Here is a 17,759-nt window from a genome sequence, read left to right as displayed (position 1 = left end):
CATGAACAGTCTATAATTTTAAGGGTAGGTTCATTTTAACATTAATAATAATAATAAATAATAATAATTTTATTTCTATAGTGCCAACATACACTTTACAAATTATAGAGGGGACTTGTACAGACAATAGACATTACAGCATAACAGAAATCACAGTTCAAAACAGATACCAGGAGGAATGAGGGCCCTGCTCGCAAGCTTACAACCTATGAGGAAAAGGGGAGACACGAGAGGTGGATGGTAACAATTGCCTTAGTTTTTCAGACCAGCCATAGTGTAAGGCTCGGGTGTTCATGTAAAGCTGCATAAACCAGCAAACTGCCTAAGTATGTAGCAGTACATACTTATTATTACAGTATTATTACAGACCCTCTCATCCCTTGGCATCACAGACTTGGCCCTATCCTGGATGTCATCATACCTAACAGACCGGACATTCAGCGTCTCCCACTCACACACCACCTCCTCACCTCGCCCCCTATCTGTCGGAGTCCCACAAGGTTCAGTCCTTGGGCCCCTGCTCTTCTCCATTTACACCTTTGGCCTGGGACAGCTCATAGAATCTCATGGCTTTCAGTATCACCTCTATGCTGATGACACACAGATCTACATCTCTGGACCAGATATCACCTCCCTACTAACCAGAATCCCTCAATGTCTATCCACTATTTCATCCTTCTTCTCCGCTAGATTTCTGAAACTTAACATGGACAAAACAAAATTCATCATCTTTCCCCCATCTCACGCGACCCCCCCAACGAACCTATCCATTACAGTAAATGGCTGCCCACTCTCCCCAGTCCCACAAGCTCGCTGCTTCGGGGTAATCCTTGACGCTGATCTCTCCTTCAAACCACATATCCAAGCCCTTTGCACTTCCTGCCGACTTCAACTCAAAAATATTTCATGAATCCGTTCATTCCTCAACCAAGAATCTGCAAAAAACCTAGTCCATGCCCTCATCATCTCTCGCCTTGACTACTGCAACCTCCTGCTCTGTGGCCTCCCCTCTAACACTTTCGCATCCCACCAATCTATTCTAAACTCTGCTGCCCGACTAATCCACCTGTCCCCCCGCTATTCCCCAGCCTCTCCCTTCTGTCAATCCCTTCACTGGCTCCCCATTGCCCAGAGACTCCAGTACAAAACCCTAACCATGACGTACAAAGCCATCCACAACCTGTCTCCTCCATACATCTGTGACCTCATCTCCCGCTACTTACCTGTTGTGTTGTTTTGAGTTTTTCTATGTTAGCTGTAATTGACATCCTTAGAAAGCTTTTTGGTCTTGCCCATGTTGTAGAGGTTAGAGTCTGACTGATTGAGTCTGGGTACAGGAGTCTTTTATAAAGGTGACTATGTAAGACAGCTGTCTTTAATCCCTTAGTGACGGAGCCAATTTGCAGCTTAATTACTGTGTCAATTTTTACAATTCTGACCACTGTCCGTTTATGAGGTGTTAACTCTGGAAGACTTTAATGGATCCCACTGATTCTGAGATTGTTTTTTTTCATAAGATATTGTGCTTCATGTTAGTGGTAATATTTCTTTCATATTACTTGCGTTTATTTATGAAAAAAATGGAAATATGGCAAAACATTTTTAAAATTTTTGATTTTCAAACTTTGAATTTTTATGCAATTAAATCACAGAGATATGTCACACAAAATAGTTAATAAATAACATTTCCAACATGTCTACTTTACATCAGCACAATTTTGAAAACACATTTTTTTTTTTTGTTAGGAAGTTATAAGGGTTAAATTTGACCAGCGATTTCTTATTTTTACAACAAAATTTATAAAACCATTTTTTTAGGGACCATCTCACATTTAAAGTCACTTTGAGGGGTGTACATGACAGCAAATACCCAAAAGTGACACCATTCTTTAAAACTGCATACCTCAAGGTGCTCAAAACCACATTCAAGAAGTTTATTAACCCTTTACGTACTCACAGGAACTGAAGCAATGTGGAAGGAAAAAATTAACATTTAACTTTTTTTTTTACAAACATTTTACTTCAGAACCAATTTTTTTATTTTCACAAGTGTAAAAAGAGAAAATGAACCACAAACGTTGTTGTGCAATTTGTCCTGAATACGCCAATATCCCATATGTGGGGGTAAACCACTGTTTATGCGCACAGCAGAGCTTGGAAGAGAAGGAGTGGCGTTTGACTTTTTCGATGTAGAATTGGCTGGAATTGAGATTGGACGCCATGTCACGTTTGGAGAGCCCCTGACGTACCTAAACAATGGAAACCCCCGACAAGTGACACCATTTTGGAAACTAGACCCCTTAACCCCTTTCCGAACTGTGACACAGCGTATGCGTCATGAAAGTAGGTGCCAATCCGACCTGTGACACATATGCTGTGTCACAGAATGATCACGTCCCTGCAGGTCAGGTGAAAGGGTTAACTGTAATTTCACCCGACCTACAGGGACAGGGGGAGTGGTACTTCAGTCCTGGGGGGTGGCTTTGCCCCCCTTCCCCGTGCCTATGGTCGCTCTGATTGGCTGTTGAAAGTGAAACAGCCAATCAGAGCAATTTGTAATATTTCACCTTTGAAACGTGGTGAAATATTACAATCCAGCCATGGCCACTGCTGCAATATCATCGGCCATGGCTGGAAACCCTGATCTGCCCCCGCCACTGCCACCAATCTCCTCCCCAGTCCTCCGTCCTGTCCAGTAATGTGCTCCGCTCCCCTCTGTCCACCTGTCCGCTCCCCCAGTCCTCCTGTCCGCTCCACCCATGCTCCGATCCCACCCCCCCATACTTATCGAGCTCCGGTGTCCGTCCATCTTCTCCATGGGCACCGCCATCTTCTAAAATGGCGGGGGAATGCGCAGTGCGCACGACGAGTCAGCCGGCCGGCAGATTCATTCCAGGAAAATTTTGATCACAAAACCTATCACAGTGATCAAAATAAAAAAATAGTAAATGATCCCCACTTTATCACTCCCATAGGTAGGAACAATAATAAAATAAAGAAAATACATTTACTTTTATTTTTCCACTAGGGTTAGAACTAGGGTTAGGGTTAGGGCTAGGGTTAGAACTAGGGTTAGGGTTAGAATTAGGGTTAGGGTTAGAATTAGGGTTAGGGTTAGAACTAGGGTTACGGTTAGAACTAGGGTTAGGGTTAGAACTAAGGTTAGAATTAGGGTTAGAACTAGGGTTAGGGTTAGAACTAGGGTTACGGTTAGAATTAGGGTTAGGGTTAGAATTAGGCTATGAGCACATGGTGCGGATTTGGCTGCGGATCCAAAGCGGATTGGCCGCTGCGGATTCGTAGCAGTTTTCCATCAGGTTTACAGTACCATGTAAACCTACTATGGAAAACCAAATCCGCTGTGCCTATGGTGTGGAAAGTACCGCACGGAATTGCTGCGTTGTCTTTTCTGCAGCATGTCAATTCTTTGTGCGGATTCCGCAACGTTTTACACCTGTTCCTCAATAGGAATCCGCAGGCGAAATCCGCACAAAAAAACACTGTACCACAGTGCCTTTTACCTGCGGATTTTTCAAAAATGGTGCGGAAAAATAAATGATTTTTTTATTTTCACGGCTCTGCGTTATAAAATTCTGTGAAGCACTTGGGGGTTCAAAGTGCTCACCAAACCTAGATAAGTTCCTTGGGGAGTCTAGTTTCCAAAATGGGGTCACTTGTGGGGGGTTTCCACTGTTTAGGCACATCAGGGGCTCTGCAAACGCAACGTGACGCCCGCAGACCATTCCATCAGTCTGCATTCCAAAACATCACTACTTCCCTTCCGAGCCCCGAAGTGTGCCCAAACAGTGGTTCCCCCCCACAAATGGGGTATCAGCGTACTCAGGACAAACTGGACAACAACTTTTGGGGTCCAATTTCTCCTGTTACTCTTGTGAAAATAAAAAATTGCGGGCTAAAAAATAATTTTTGAGGAAATAAAAATTATTTTTTATTTTCACGGCTCTGCGTTACAAACTTCTCTGAAGCACTTGGGGATTTAAAGTAGTCAACGCACATCTAGATTAGTTCCTTGGGAGGTCTAGTTTCCAAAATGGGGTCACTTGTGGGGGAGCTCCAATGTTTAGGCACACAGGGGCTGTCCAAACGCGACATGGTGTCCGCTAACGATTGGAGCTAATTTTTCATTCAAAAAGTCAAATGGCGCTCCTTCCCTTCTGAACCCTGCCGTGTGCCCAAACAGAGGTTTTTTCCCACATGTGAGGTATCAGTGTACTCAGGAGACATTGCCCAACACATTTTAGGATCCATTTTATTCTGTTGCCCATGTGGAAATGAACAAATTGAGGCTAAAAGAATTTTTTTTGTGAAAAAAAAAGTACTTTTTCATTTTTACAGATCAATTTGTGACGCACCTGGGGGTTCAAAGTGCTCACTATGCATCTAGACAAGTTCCTTGGGGGGTCTAGTTTCCAAAATGGGGTCACTTGTCGGGGATCTCCAATGTTTAGGCACACAGGGGCTCTCCGAACGCGACATGGTGTCCGCTAACGATTGGAGCTAATTTTTCATTCTAAAGTCAGATGGCGCTCCTTCCATTCCGAGCCTTGCCGTGTGCACAAACAGTGGTTTGTGACCACATATGAGGTATCGGTGTACTCAGGAGAAATCTCCCAACACATTTTACGATCCATTTTATCCTGTTGCCCATGTGAAAATGAAAAAATTGAGGCTAAACGAATTTTTTTGTGAAAAAAAGTACTTTTTCATTTTTACGGATCAATTTGTGAAGCATCTGGGGGTTCAAAGTGCTCACTATGCATCTAGGTAAGCTCCTTGGGGAGTCTAGTTTCCAAAATGGGGTCACTTGTGGGGGAGCTCCAATGTTTAGGCACACAGGGGCTCTCCAAGCGCGACATGGTGTCCGCTAAAGATTGGAGCCAATTTTTCATTGAAGAAGTCAAATGGCGCTCCTTCCCTTCCGGGCCCTGTCGTGCGCCCAAACAGTGGTTCCCCCCACATATGGGGTATTGGCGTACTCAGGACAAATTGTACAATAACTTTTGGGGTCCAGTTTCTCCTTTTACCCTTGGCAAAATAAAAAAATTGTTGCTAAAAGATCATTTTTGTGACTAAAAAGTTAAATGTTCATTTTTTCCTTCCATGTTGCCTCTGCTGCTGTGAAGCACCTGAAGCTTTAATAAACTTTTTGAATGTGGTTTTGAGCACCTTGAGGGGTGCAGTTTTGAGAATGGTGACACTTTTGGGTATTTTCAGCCATTTAGACCCCTCAAACTGACTTCAAATGTGAGGTGGTCCCTAAAAAAAATGGTTTTGTACATTTCGTTGTAAAAATGAGAAGTTAACCCTTATACTGTAACTTCCTAGCAAAAAAAAATTTGTTTTCAAAATTGTGCTGATGTAAAGTAGACATGCAGGTAATGTAATTTATTAACTATTTTGTGTCACAAAACTCTCTCATTTAACCGAATAAACATTCAAAATTAGAAAATTGCGAAATTTTCTAAATTTTAGCTAAATTTTCAGTTTTTTTCACAAATAAACGTAAAAATGCTTCACAGAAGTTTAAAACGCAGAGCCGAGAAAATAAAAAATATTTTTTTTCCTCAAAAATTATTTTTTTAGACCGCAATTTTTTATTTTCACAAGGAGAAATTGGACCCCAAAAGTTGTTGTACAGTTTGTCCTGAGTACGCCGATACCCGATATGTGGGGGAGGGACCACTGTTTGGGCACACATCGAGGCTCGGAAGGGAAGTAGTGATGTTTTAAAATGCAGACTTTGATGGAATGGTCTGCGGGCGTCATGTTGCGTTTGCAGAGCCCCTGCTGTACCTAAACAGTAGAAACCCTCCACAAGTGACCCCATTTTGGAAACTAGACCCCCCCAAGGAGCTTATCTAGAAGTGTGGTGAGCACTATGAACCCCCAAGTGCTTCACAGAAGTTTATAATGTAGAGCTGTGAAAATAAAAAATCATATTTTTTCCACAAAAATGATCTTTTCATCCCCAAATTTTTACTTTCACGAGGGTAACAGGAGAAACTGGACCATAAAAGTTGTTGTCCAATTTGTCCTGAGTACGCTGATACCCCATATGTGGGATAAAATTACTGTTTGGGCACGCGTTGGGGCTCTGAACTGAAGTAGTGATGTTTTAGAATGCAGTCTTTGTTAGAATGGTCTGCGGGCATCATGTTGCATTTGCAGAGCCCTTGATGTGCCTAAACAGTAGAAACCTCCCACAAGTGACCCCATTTTGGAAACTAGACCCCCCCAGGGAGCCTTCTAGATGTATTGTGAGCACTTTGAACTCTCAAGTGCTTCACAAAAGTTTATAACACAAAGCCGTGAAAATAAAAAATCCTTTTTTTTCCATAAAAATGATTTTTTAGTCCCCCAATTTTTTATTTTCCCAAGAGTAACAGGAGAAATTGGACTCCAAAAGTTGTTGTCTAACTTGTTCAGAGTACGCTGATGCCCCATATGTGGGGATACCGCTGTTTGGGCGCACGGCAGAGCTCAGAAGAGAGGGAGCACCATTTGACTTTTTGAACGCAAAATTGGCTGCAATCAATGGTGGCACCATATTGCGTTTGGAGACCCCCTGATGTACCTAAACAGTGGAAACCCCCCAATTCTAACTCCAACCCTAACCCCAACACACCCCTAATCCCAACCCTAACCATAACCCTAATCACAACCCTAACCCCAACACACCCCTAACCCTAATCCCAACCCTAACCATAACCCTAATCACAACCCTAACCCCAACACACCCCTAACCCCAATCCCAACCCTAATCCCAACACACCCCTAACCCCAATCCCAACCATAACCCTAACCACAAACCTAACCCCAATCCCAACCCTAACCCTAATCTCAACCCTTACCCTAATCCAAACCCTAATCCTAACCCCAACTCTAACCCTAATTTTAGCCCCAACTCCAACCCTAACATTAGCCCAACTCTAACCCTATTGGGAAAATGGAAATAAATACATTTTCTTTATTTTATTATTTTTCCCTAACAAAGTGTGTGGGGGGGGTTATTTACTATTTTTATTATTTTGATCGCTGTGATAGACCTTATCACAGTGACCAAAATGAACCAATAGGAAAAATCTTCCTATTGTTGTCGGGTGTCAGCCGGCAGATCTCGGCGGGCGCACTGCACATGCGCCCGCCATTTTCTTACCGGAAGAAGATGCCAGCAGCCGTGCGGGGAAGCAGGAGGACCCAGCGACACCGGGAGACACTGGTAAGTATCGGGGGCGATCAGAGACCCTATTTCTCTGTCCTCTGATGTGTGATCATATACAAGGACAGAGAAATAAAATGGCAAATCGCGCTTTTTTTTGTAGTCGCCGTTATACAGTTAATAGCGGCGATCGCAACTCGGGGGTCGTTAAAAACCGACCCAAATCATGTTCTCTATGGTCCCTGCAGATGAGACCCCAGAGAAAATTCAACTCTGGGGGCGCTTTACACTTTTTCCACAGCTTAAGTGCCCTTAACTACCGCCGCTAAAAGGCGTATCGGCGGTCGTTAAGGGGTTAATGCAGGTAGCGAGTTGATTAGGAGCGTCTAACTGGTCTGTAGGAAACAGAACTCTTAATGGTTGGTAGGGGATCAAATACTTATTTCTCACTGCAAAATGAAAATAAATTTATATAATTTATACAATGTGATTTTCTGGATTTTATTTTGATATTCTATCTCTCAATGTTAAAATTAACCTACCCTTAAAATTGTAGACTGTTCATATCTTTGTCAGTGGGCAAACTTACAAAATCAGCAAGGGATCAAATACTTATTTCCCCCACTCTATCTATCTATCTATGTATCTATCTATCTAGTCTAATATGTATTTATCTGCAGTACTACTGATATCGTTGCTTCCATTGCAGCAATGCCGGTAGTACAGCATATGGTTGCTGCAGCATGTAACCAAAGCCCGAGTGCAGCATTGGGGGGGGGGGGGGGGGCAGCTCTGCGGCCTTAGTGTAGACAGGATAGGTGAGTTGTAGAGGAAAAAAAATACAGTAGTGAAGAGAAAAGAAGATGTGATATAAAGTGCAACAATTTGTACCAAAATTACAGAAAAGGTGTGCAGCAAGATATTGTAAAGTCAGCTAAACAAAGGTGGTTCAAGTTAAAGAAAAATGTCTACATGTCCAGCAAGATGCCCTATATCTGTGTCACTCTCATAAATGTGGGCAATGTTCCATGTGGGCAAATTTCCGTGTGGGCAATTTTCCGTGTGGGGAATTTTCCATGTGGGGAATTTTCCATGTGGGCAATTTTTCCGTGTGGGCAATTTTCCATGTAGGCAATTTTCTGTGTGGGCAATTTTCCGTGTGGGCAATTTTCCTGTGAGCATTTTTTCTGTGGGAATTTTTCATGTGGGCAATTTTCCTGTGGGCAATTTTCCTGTGGGCATTTTTCAGGGAACCGTCACCCTCGCCCGTGCAGAAGCTGAGGCGGCGAAAGTAAGATCCTCCTTCGCTGCACAAGAGATGCAGTTAAAGCTAAGACAAGCAGATAGAGAAGCAGAAAGAGCCCGCCAAGAAGCAGAAAGAGCCCACCTGCAGGCAGAGCAAGAAGCAGAAAGAGCCCACCTGCAAGCGGATAGAGACGCAGATACAGCACGCCTGCAAGCGACCTTAGAAAGGCTTTCCGCTGAAAAAGAAGCAGCAGCCGCAATAGCCAAAGCTGAGTTCTTAGAAGCCGTGGAGTTTCCTGAATCTGAGCGAGACAGCGACGTACGTGGACCAGACCTTGATCGTCAGGACCCAGCTCAACGCGTCTCAGAGTATGTCCACCAACATCCTAAAATCGATGATAACTCTGATCCGTTACACCAACCAGCCTGTTGTGAATTTGGATTCTGGGCTCCCCCGGTGGCCGCTTGTGGAATTGGACTTGTCATCCTCTTTCCTGTTTCACCTGATTCCATCAGTAGTGGGTGTCGCTATTTAAGCTCATTTCTCTGGTGGTTTCTTGCCGGTCAACAATGTTATCTGATGCCTCTCAGTGCTTGTTCCTGCTTCTAGACTACTACTAGATAAGTTGGACTTTTGTCCATGTTTTGTTTTGCCTATTTGTTCCAGTTCACAGCTGAAGTTTTGTTACTGTGTCTGGAAAGCTCTCGTTGATCAGGGATTGCTACTCTGGCGTTATGAGTTAATGCCAGAGTTTAAGGTAATCTCTGGATGGTGTTTTGTTAGTGTTTTTCTGCTGACCATGAAAGTATACTATCTGTCTTCTGCTATCTAGTAAGCGGACCTCAAATTTGCTAAGACTATTTTCCTGCTGCGTTTGTTGTTTCATCTGAACTCACCGTCATTATATGTGGGGGGCTACTGTCTTCTTTGGAATATTTCTCTAGAGGTGAGCCAGGTCTTATATTTCCCTCTGCTAGCTATTTAGGTCTTAGGCCAGAGCTGGGCATCTAGCGTTAAATAGGAAATGCTACCTGGCTATTTCTAGTTGCGCGGCAGGCTTAGTTCATGGTCAGTATAGTTCCATCTTCCGAGAGCTTGTCCCTCTATAGGCTTGCTATGATCTCTGCCTGCAGAGATCATGACAGTTTGACCGGCCATAAAGTGTTAAAGACCCAGGTTGAGAAAGGAGAGTTATAAGAAGTCTGCTGAAATTTTTTTTTTTTTTTTTTTTTCCTCCAGTCTGCTTTGCTGCAGTCTTTTCTCTCTCTCTCCTCCTAATCTCTGTATGCTCTGTGTGCACCTGACAATAATGGATCTCCAGAGTGTAACTGCGGGTTTGAATAATCTCATCACGAAAGTACAAAATTTACAAGATTTTGTGGTACATGCTCCGGTATCTGAGCCGAGAATTCCTTTGCCGGAGTTCTTCACAGGGAATAGAGCTAGCTTCCAGAATTTCCGAAATAATTGTAAGCTTTATTTGTCCCTGAAGTCTCGTTCAGCTGGAGACCCTGCGCAGCAGGTTAGGATTGTGATTTCCTTGCTCAGGGGTGACCCTCAAGATTGGGCCTTCTCATTGCCAGCAGGGGATCCTGCGTTACGCGATGTGGATGCGTTTTTTCTGGCCTTGGGCTTGCTTTATGAGGAACCTCATTTGGAACTTCAGGCAGAAAAAACTTTGATGGCACTATCTCAGGGGCAAGACGAAGCTGAAGTTTTCTGCCAAAAATTCCGTAAATGGTCTGTGCTTACTCAGTGGAATGAGTGCGCCTTGGCGGCAACTTTCAGAGAAGGTCTCTCTGATGCCGTTAAGGATGTTATGGTGGGGTTCCCTTTGCCTGCAGGTCTGAATGAGTCCATGACAATGGCTATTCAGATTGATAGGCGTCTGCGGGAGCGCAAACCGGTGCACCATCTGGCGGTGTCTATGGAAAAGACGCCAGAAAGTATGCAGTGTGATAGAATTCTGTCCAGGAGCGAGCGACAGAATTTTAGACGGAAGAATGGATTGTGTTTCTATTGTGGGGATTCTACTCATGTTATATCAGCATGCTCTAGGCGTACAAAGAAGCTTGATAAGTCTGTTTCCATTAGCACCATTCAGTCTAAGTTTATTTTGTCTGTAACCCTGATTTGCTCTTTGTCATCCATTGCCACGGACGCCTATGTTGACTCTGGCGCCGCTCTGAGTCTTATGGATTGGTCCTTTGCCAATCGTTGTGGTTTTGATTTAGAGCCTTTGGAGACTCTTATTCCTCTGAAGGGGATTGACTCCACCCCATTGGCTAATAATAAACCACAATACTGGACACAAGTAACCATGCGTATCAATCCGGATCACCAGGAGATTATTCGTTTCCTGGTGCTGTATAATTTACATGACGATTTGGTACTGGGATTGCCATGGTTGCAGTCTCACAACCCAGTCTTGGACTGGAGAGCAATGTCTGTGTTGAGCTGGGGATGTAAGGGTATTCATGGGGACGTACCTTTGGTTTCTATTTCGTCGTCCATTCCCTCTGAAGTCCCTGAGTTCCTCTCTGATTATCAAGACGTCTTTGACGAACCCAAGCTTGGGTCGTTACCTCCGCACCGTGAGTGCGATTGTGCCATAGATTTGATACCGGGTTGTAAATATCCAAAGGGTCGTTTGTTTAATTTGTCTGTGCCGGAACATGCTGCTATGCGGGAATATATAAAGGAGTCTTTGGAAAAGGGACATATTCGTCCATCTTCTTCTCCCTTGGGAGCTGGGTTTTTCTTTGTCTCAAAAAAAAGACGGCTCTTTGAGACCATGTATTGATTATCGGCTTCTGAATAAGATCACTGTTAAGTATCAATACCCATTGCCATTGCTTACTGATTTGTTTGCTCGTATAGAGGGTGCTAAGTGGTTCTCTAAAATTGATCTTCGTGGGGCGTATAATTTGGTGCGGATCAGGCAGGGGGATGAGTGGAAGACCGCATTTAATACGCCCGAGGGCCACTTTGAGTATTTGGTCATGCCTTTTGGTCTTTCTAATGCCCCTTCAGTTTTCCAGTCTTTTATGCATGATATTTTCCGCGATTTTCTGGATAAATTTATGATAATATATCTGGATGATATTCTGATTTTTTCTGATGACTGGGACTCTCATGTCCAGCAGGTCAGGAGAGTTTTTCAGGTTCTGCGGTCTAATTCTTTATGTGTGAAGGGGTCTAAGTGCGTTTTTGGGGTCCAGAAAATTTCCTTTTTGGGGTATATTTTTTCTCCCTCTTCCATTGAGATGGATCCCGTCAAGGTGCAAGCTATTTGTGACTGGACTCAGCCCTCCTCTCTTAAGGGTCTTCAGAGATTTTTGGGCTTTGCCAACTTTTACCGCCGATTTATTGCTGGTTTTTCGGATGTCGTTAAACCACTGACTGATTTGACCAGACAAGGCGCTGATGTTGCTAATTGGTCCCCTCATGCTGTAGAGGCCTTTCAGGAGCTTAAGCGCCGTTTTGCCTCTGCCCCTGTGTTGCGTCAGCCTGATGTGAATCTGCCTTTTCAGGTTGAGGTTGACGCTTCGGAGATCGGAGCTGGGGCAGTGTTGTCGCAGAAAGGTTCCGACTGCTCCGTCATTAGGCCTTGTGCCTTCTTTTCTCGCAAATTTTCGCCCGCAGAGCGGAATTATGATGTTGGGAATCGGGAGCTTTTGGCCATGAAGTGGGCGTTTGAGGAGTGGCGCCATTGGCTCGAGGGGGCTAGACATCAGGTGGTGGTATTGACTGACCACAAAAATTTGATTTATCTTGAGACTGCCAGACGCCTGAATCCTAGACAGGCGCGCTGGTCTTTATTTTTTTCTCGCTTTAATTTTGTGGTGTCATACCTACCGGGTTCTAAGAATGTTAAGGCAGATGCCCTTTCTAGGAGTTTTGACCCGGACTCTCCTGGTAATTCTGAACCCACAGGTATCCTTAGGGAGGGAGTAATTTTGTCGGCCGTTTCTCCTGATCTGCGGCGGTCCTTGCAAGAGTTTCAGGCGGATAGACCGGATCGTTGTCCGCCTGATAGACTGTTTGTTCCGGATGATTGGACCAGCAGAGTCATCTCTGAGGTACATTCTTCTGCATTGGCAGGTCATCCCGGAATTTTTGGTACCAGGGATTTGGTGGCAAGATCCTTCTGGTGGCCTTCTCTGTCACGAGATGTGCGAGTCTTTGTGCAGTCATGTGACGTTTGTGCTCGGGCCAAGTCTTGTAGTTCTCGGGCTAGCGGACTGCTGTTGCCCTTGCCTATTCCTAAGAGGCCTTGGACACACATCTCGATGGATTTTATTTCAGATCTGCCTGTTTCCCAGAAGATGTCTGTCATCTGGGTGGTCTGTGACCGTTTCTCTAAAATGGTCCATTTGGTTCCTCTGCCCAAGTTGCCTTCTTCTTCTGAGTTGGTTCCTCTGTTTTTTCAGAATGTTGTCCGATTGCACGGTATTCCTGAGAATATTGTTTCTGACAGAGGTACCCAATTTGTGTCTAGATTTTGGCGGGCATTCTGTGCTAGGATGGGCATAGATTTGTCTTTTTCGTCTGCTTTTCACCCTCAGACTAATGGCCAGACCGAGCGGACTAATCAGACCCTTGAGACATATCTGAGGTGTTTTGTCTCTGCTGACCAGGATGATTGGGTTGCTTTTTTGCCATTGGCAGAGTTCGCCCTCAATAATCGGGCCAGTTCTTCCACCTTGGTGTCCCCGTTTTTCTGTAATTCGGGGTTTCACCCTCGATTTTCCTCCGGTCAGGTGGAATCCTCGGATTGTCCTGGAGTGGATGCGGTGGTAGAGAGATTGCATCACATTTGGGGGCAGGTTATGGACAATTTGAAGTTGTCCCAGGAGAAGACTCAGCGTTTTGCCAACCGTCATCGTCGTGTTGGTTCTCGGCTTTGTGTTGGAGATTTAGTGTGGTTGTCTTCTCGTTTTGTCCCTATGAGGGTCTCGTCTCCTAAGTTTAAACCTCGGTTCATCGGCCCTTATAGAATATTGGAGATTCTTAATCCTGTTTCTTTCCGTTTGGACCTCCCTGCGTCCTTTTCCATTCATAACGTTTTTCATCGGTCGTTATTGCGCAGGTATGAGGTACCTGTTGTACCTTCAGTTGAGCCTCCTGCTCCGGTGTTGGTTGAGGGTGAGTTGGAGTACGTTGTGGAGAAAATTTTGGACTCTCGTGTTTCCAGACGGAAACTCCAGTATCTGGTCAACTGGAAGGGTTACGGCCAGGAGGATAATTCTTGGGTCAATGCATCTGATGTTCATGCTTCTGATCTTGTTCGTGCCTTCCATAGGGCTCATCCTGGTCGCCCTGGTGGATCTGGTGAGGGTTCGGTGCCCCCTCCTTGAGGGGGGGGTACTGTTGTGAATTTGGATTCTGGGCTCCCCCGGTGGCCGCTTGTGGAATTGGACTTGTCATCCTCTTTCCTGTTTCACCTGATTCCATCAGTAGTGGGTGTCGCTATTTAAGCTCATTTCTCTGGTGGTTTCTTGCCGGTCAACAATGTTATCTGATGCCTCTCAGTGCTTGTTCCTGCTTCTAGACTACTACTAGATAAGTTGGACTTTTGTCCATGTTTTGTTTTGCCTATTTGTTCCAGTTCACAGCTGAAGTTTTGTTACTGTGTCTGGAAAGCTCTCGTTGATCAGGGATTGCTACTCTGGCGTTATGAGTTAATGCCAGAGTTTAAGGTAATCTCTGGATGGTGTTTTGTTAGTGTTTTTCTGCTGACCATGAAAGTATACTATCTGTCTTCTGCTATCTAGTAAGCGGACCTCAAATTTGCTAAGACTATTTTCCTGCTGCGTTTGTTGTTTCATCTGAACTCACCGTCATTATATGTGGGGGGCTACTGTCTTCTTTGGAATATTTCTCTAGAGGTGAGCCAGGTCTTATATTTCCCTCTGCTAGCTATTTAGGTCTTAGGCCAGAGCTGGGCATCTAGCGTTAAATAGGAAATGCTACCTGGCTATTTCTAGTTGCGCGGCAGGCTTAGTTCATGGTCAGTATAGTTCCATCTTCCGAGAGCTTGTCCCTCTATAGGCTTGCTATGATCTCTGCCTGCAGAGATCATGACACCAGCCTATACAGATTATCAGAGATCCTTCCTCCAAATGCCATACTGGAAGCAGGAAGGTACACCGTGAAACGACGTCGACCACCACTACCGTCCTACAGAACTGAAGGTACAGCCTCCTCCCAGACTGACAGGGACACCCTTCGCCTCGGAACGGTTTTATACAGACTTTCCTAAGCCAGAAGCCCCTACCAAGTATGAGGACGCACCACACACAACGCATGACAACAGCACACCAGCTCATGTCGGAACTGACTCAGCCACTATGAACTTTGCAAGGTTCTTTACCGGCCGGGAGCTGGTGACCAAGGGACTTGTAAAGTTCACTGATCGAGCTGAAAGCTATAGAGCATGGCGAGCCTCCTTCCAGAATACCATCAGAGACTTGGATCTTTCCAGTAGTGAAGAGTTAAGGCCCCGTCACACTTAGCGACGCTAAAGCGATCCCGACAACGATACGACCTGTCAGGGATCGTTGCTGCGTCGCTATGTGGTCGCTGGTGAGATGTCAAACAGTGAGATCTTCCCAACGATGCAGCAGCGATGCGGCGACCTGTAGCGACCTGTACAATGATGTCGTTGGTCGTTGTGACCCTGTCACATGGCAGCTATTATGACGATTCAGACCTCGATGAGGGACGTCCTGTGTGACGTTGTAGTCAACGAGGTCGTTGGTAAGGTGTCAAACACAGCGATGTGTGCTACCCAGCGGGACCTCAACGATCAAAAAAAGGTCCAGGCCATTCCGACATGACCAGCGATCTCACAGCAGGGGCCTGGTCGCTGCTACGTGTCAAACATAGAGAGATCGCTACTGAGGTCGCTGTTGCGTCACAAAACTTGTGACTCAGCAGCGATCTCGCTAGCGACCTCGCTTAGTGTGACAGGGGCTTAAGATCTACTGGTAAAGTGGCTTGGGAACGAGTCAGCTGAACACGCCAAAAGAATCAGGAACATTAACATAAAGTACACACACACAGGACTTCGTATGGTGTGGGAGAGACTCGAAGAATGTTATGGGTCAATAGAAGCTATAGAAAACGCTTTGTATAAAAGAATTGATGATTTCCCCAAGATAGCAAATAAGGGTTATCAAAAGATCAGGGAACTGAGCGACTTGTTAATGGAGGTACATGCTGCTCAGGCAGAAGGTAACCTACCAGGGTTGGCATTCCTGGACACTGCCAGAGGTGTCAACCCGATTGTCCAAAAACTCCCGTACAACTTACAAGAAAAGTGGGTCAGTCACGGGTCCCGTTACAAACAGGCTCCTAAGGTACCATTTCCTCCTTTCAGGGTGTTTGTAGACTTTGTTGCTCAGCAGGCTAAAGTTAGAAATGACCCCAGTTTCGATTTCACTATGTCATGTACCACTGCCTCTGGTGTAAAACCCAGTAAAACACCAGTGGCAGTACACAAAACTAATGTTACCTCCACAGGGTTTTCTTACAGGGCAAGTAAGTCCTCTCCAGAAGAGGACAATTCTCAGGATCTCAGCAAACACTGCCCCTTACACAAGAAATCTCACCCTCTACTAAAATGTAGAGCCTTCAGGGAGAAGTCTCTAGAAGACCGTAAGAGTTTCCTAAAGGAAAACAAGATATGTTTCAGATGCTGCGACGACCTCACACTTCGCCAAGAACTGTGAAACCAGTGTGAAATGCACAGAATGTAGTAGTGTGGAGCACAACACGGCCTTACACCCTGAACCACCCTCAGGGATATTGTCGCGAGTAGAAGAGTTTGCTGAAACACAGATGGACACTGACATTGACACCCCAGTGGTCACTTCTCAGTGTACAGAGATCTGGAAGGAACTTGTAGCAGGAAGATCCTGCTCGAAGATCTGTCTTGTCAGAGTATTCCCAGCGAGCCAACAGGATAAGGCAATCAAGGTATATGCAATCTTGGACGATCAGAGCAACAGGTCTCTAGCTAAGTCCTTTTTCTTTGACACCTTCAACATTGCTGGTTCCGGCTCTCCGTACTCCTTGAAGACATGTGCAGGTACTGTCGAGACGGCGGGGAGAAAAGCGACCGGATTCAAAGTAGAGTCTATGGACGGTCAAACCTGCTTATCCTTGCCATCAATACTGGATTGCAACCAAATTCCCGACAACAGGTCGGAGATACCTACACCAGAGGTAGCAGCTCATCATACCCACTTGAAACGTATAGCTCACCTGATACCAGAGCTTGACCAAGGAGCTCCTATCGTCTTACTCCTCGGAAGAGACATACTACGGGTCCACAAGGCTAGAGGACAGATTAACGGCCCACAAAACGCCCCATATGCTCAGAGACTTGACCTAGGATGGGTCATCGTGGGAGCCGTCTGTTTGGGTGGAGCACACAGGCCGACATCAGTCAACAACTTGCTCACCAATACTCTCGAAAATGGACGTCCGTCTCTCTTCCAGCCATGCGAGAGCAGTTTCCTCATTAAAGAATTGCCACACAACGCCCCACCACCTTGTCCTTTAGCTGATCCTTCCTGTGAAGACCATGCATGCGACGGTGAGGAAGATCATATAGGATGCACAGTTTTCCACAGGACAAGAGAAGACAACCAGGTAGCAACGTCCATAGAGGACAAGACTGTTCTTGGACATCATGGAGCGAGAGATAGTAAGAGATGAATCAAAGAGTTGGGTCGCACCTTTACCATTCAAACCACAGAGGCAATGCTTACCCAACAACAGAGAACTTGTCTACAGTCGATTTGTCTCCCTTACACGCAAACTGCAGAAGGCATCAGAAACAAGAGAACACTTCTTCATGGAGAGAATTTTCCAGAGTGGCCACGCGGAAATTGCACCTGTACTTCAAGATTCCGAGGAATGTTGGTACTTACCTATTTTCGGCGTGTATCATCCGAAGAAACCAGGTCAGATAAGAGTGGTATTTGACTCAAGTGCCAGATACGAAGGTGTTTCTTTAAACGACGTCTTTCTGTCTTGTCCAGACCTCAACAACAGACTTCTGGGAGTACTTCTTCGTTTCCGCAAAGATGCAGTAGCATTTATGGCCGACATACAACAGATGTTTCACTGCTTCCTTGTTAAAGAAGAACACAGAAACTACTTGAGGTTTTTCTGGTACCGCGATAATGACCCCTACAAGGACATTATGGAATATCGTATGAAGGTACACATCTTCGGAAACAGCCCTTCCCCTGCTGTCGCTATCTATGGCCTTAGACATTCAGCCAGAGAGGGTGAAGCAAAGTATGGATCGGATGTAAG

This window comes from Ranitomeya variabilis, chromosome 2, assembly GCF_051348905.1.
Source record: "Ranitomeya variabilis isolate aRanVar5 chromosome 2, aRanVar5.hap1, whole genome shotgun sequence".
Lineage (NCBI taxonomy): Eukaryota > Metazoa > Chordata > Amphibia > Anura > Dendrobatidae > Ranitomeya > Ranitomeya variabilis.
Note: the sequence above shows the minus strand (reverse complement) of the source record.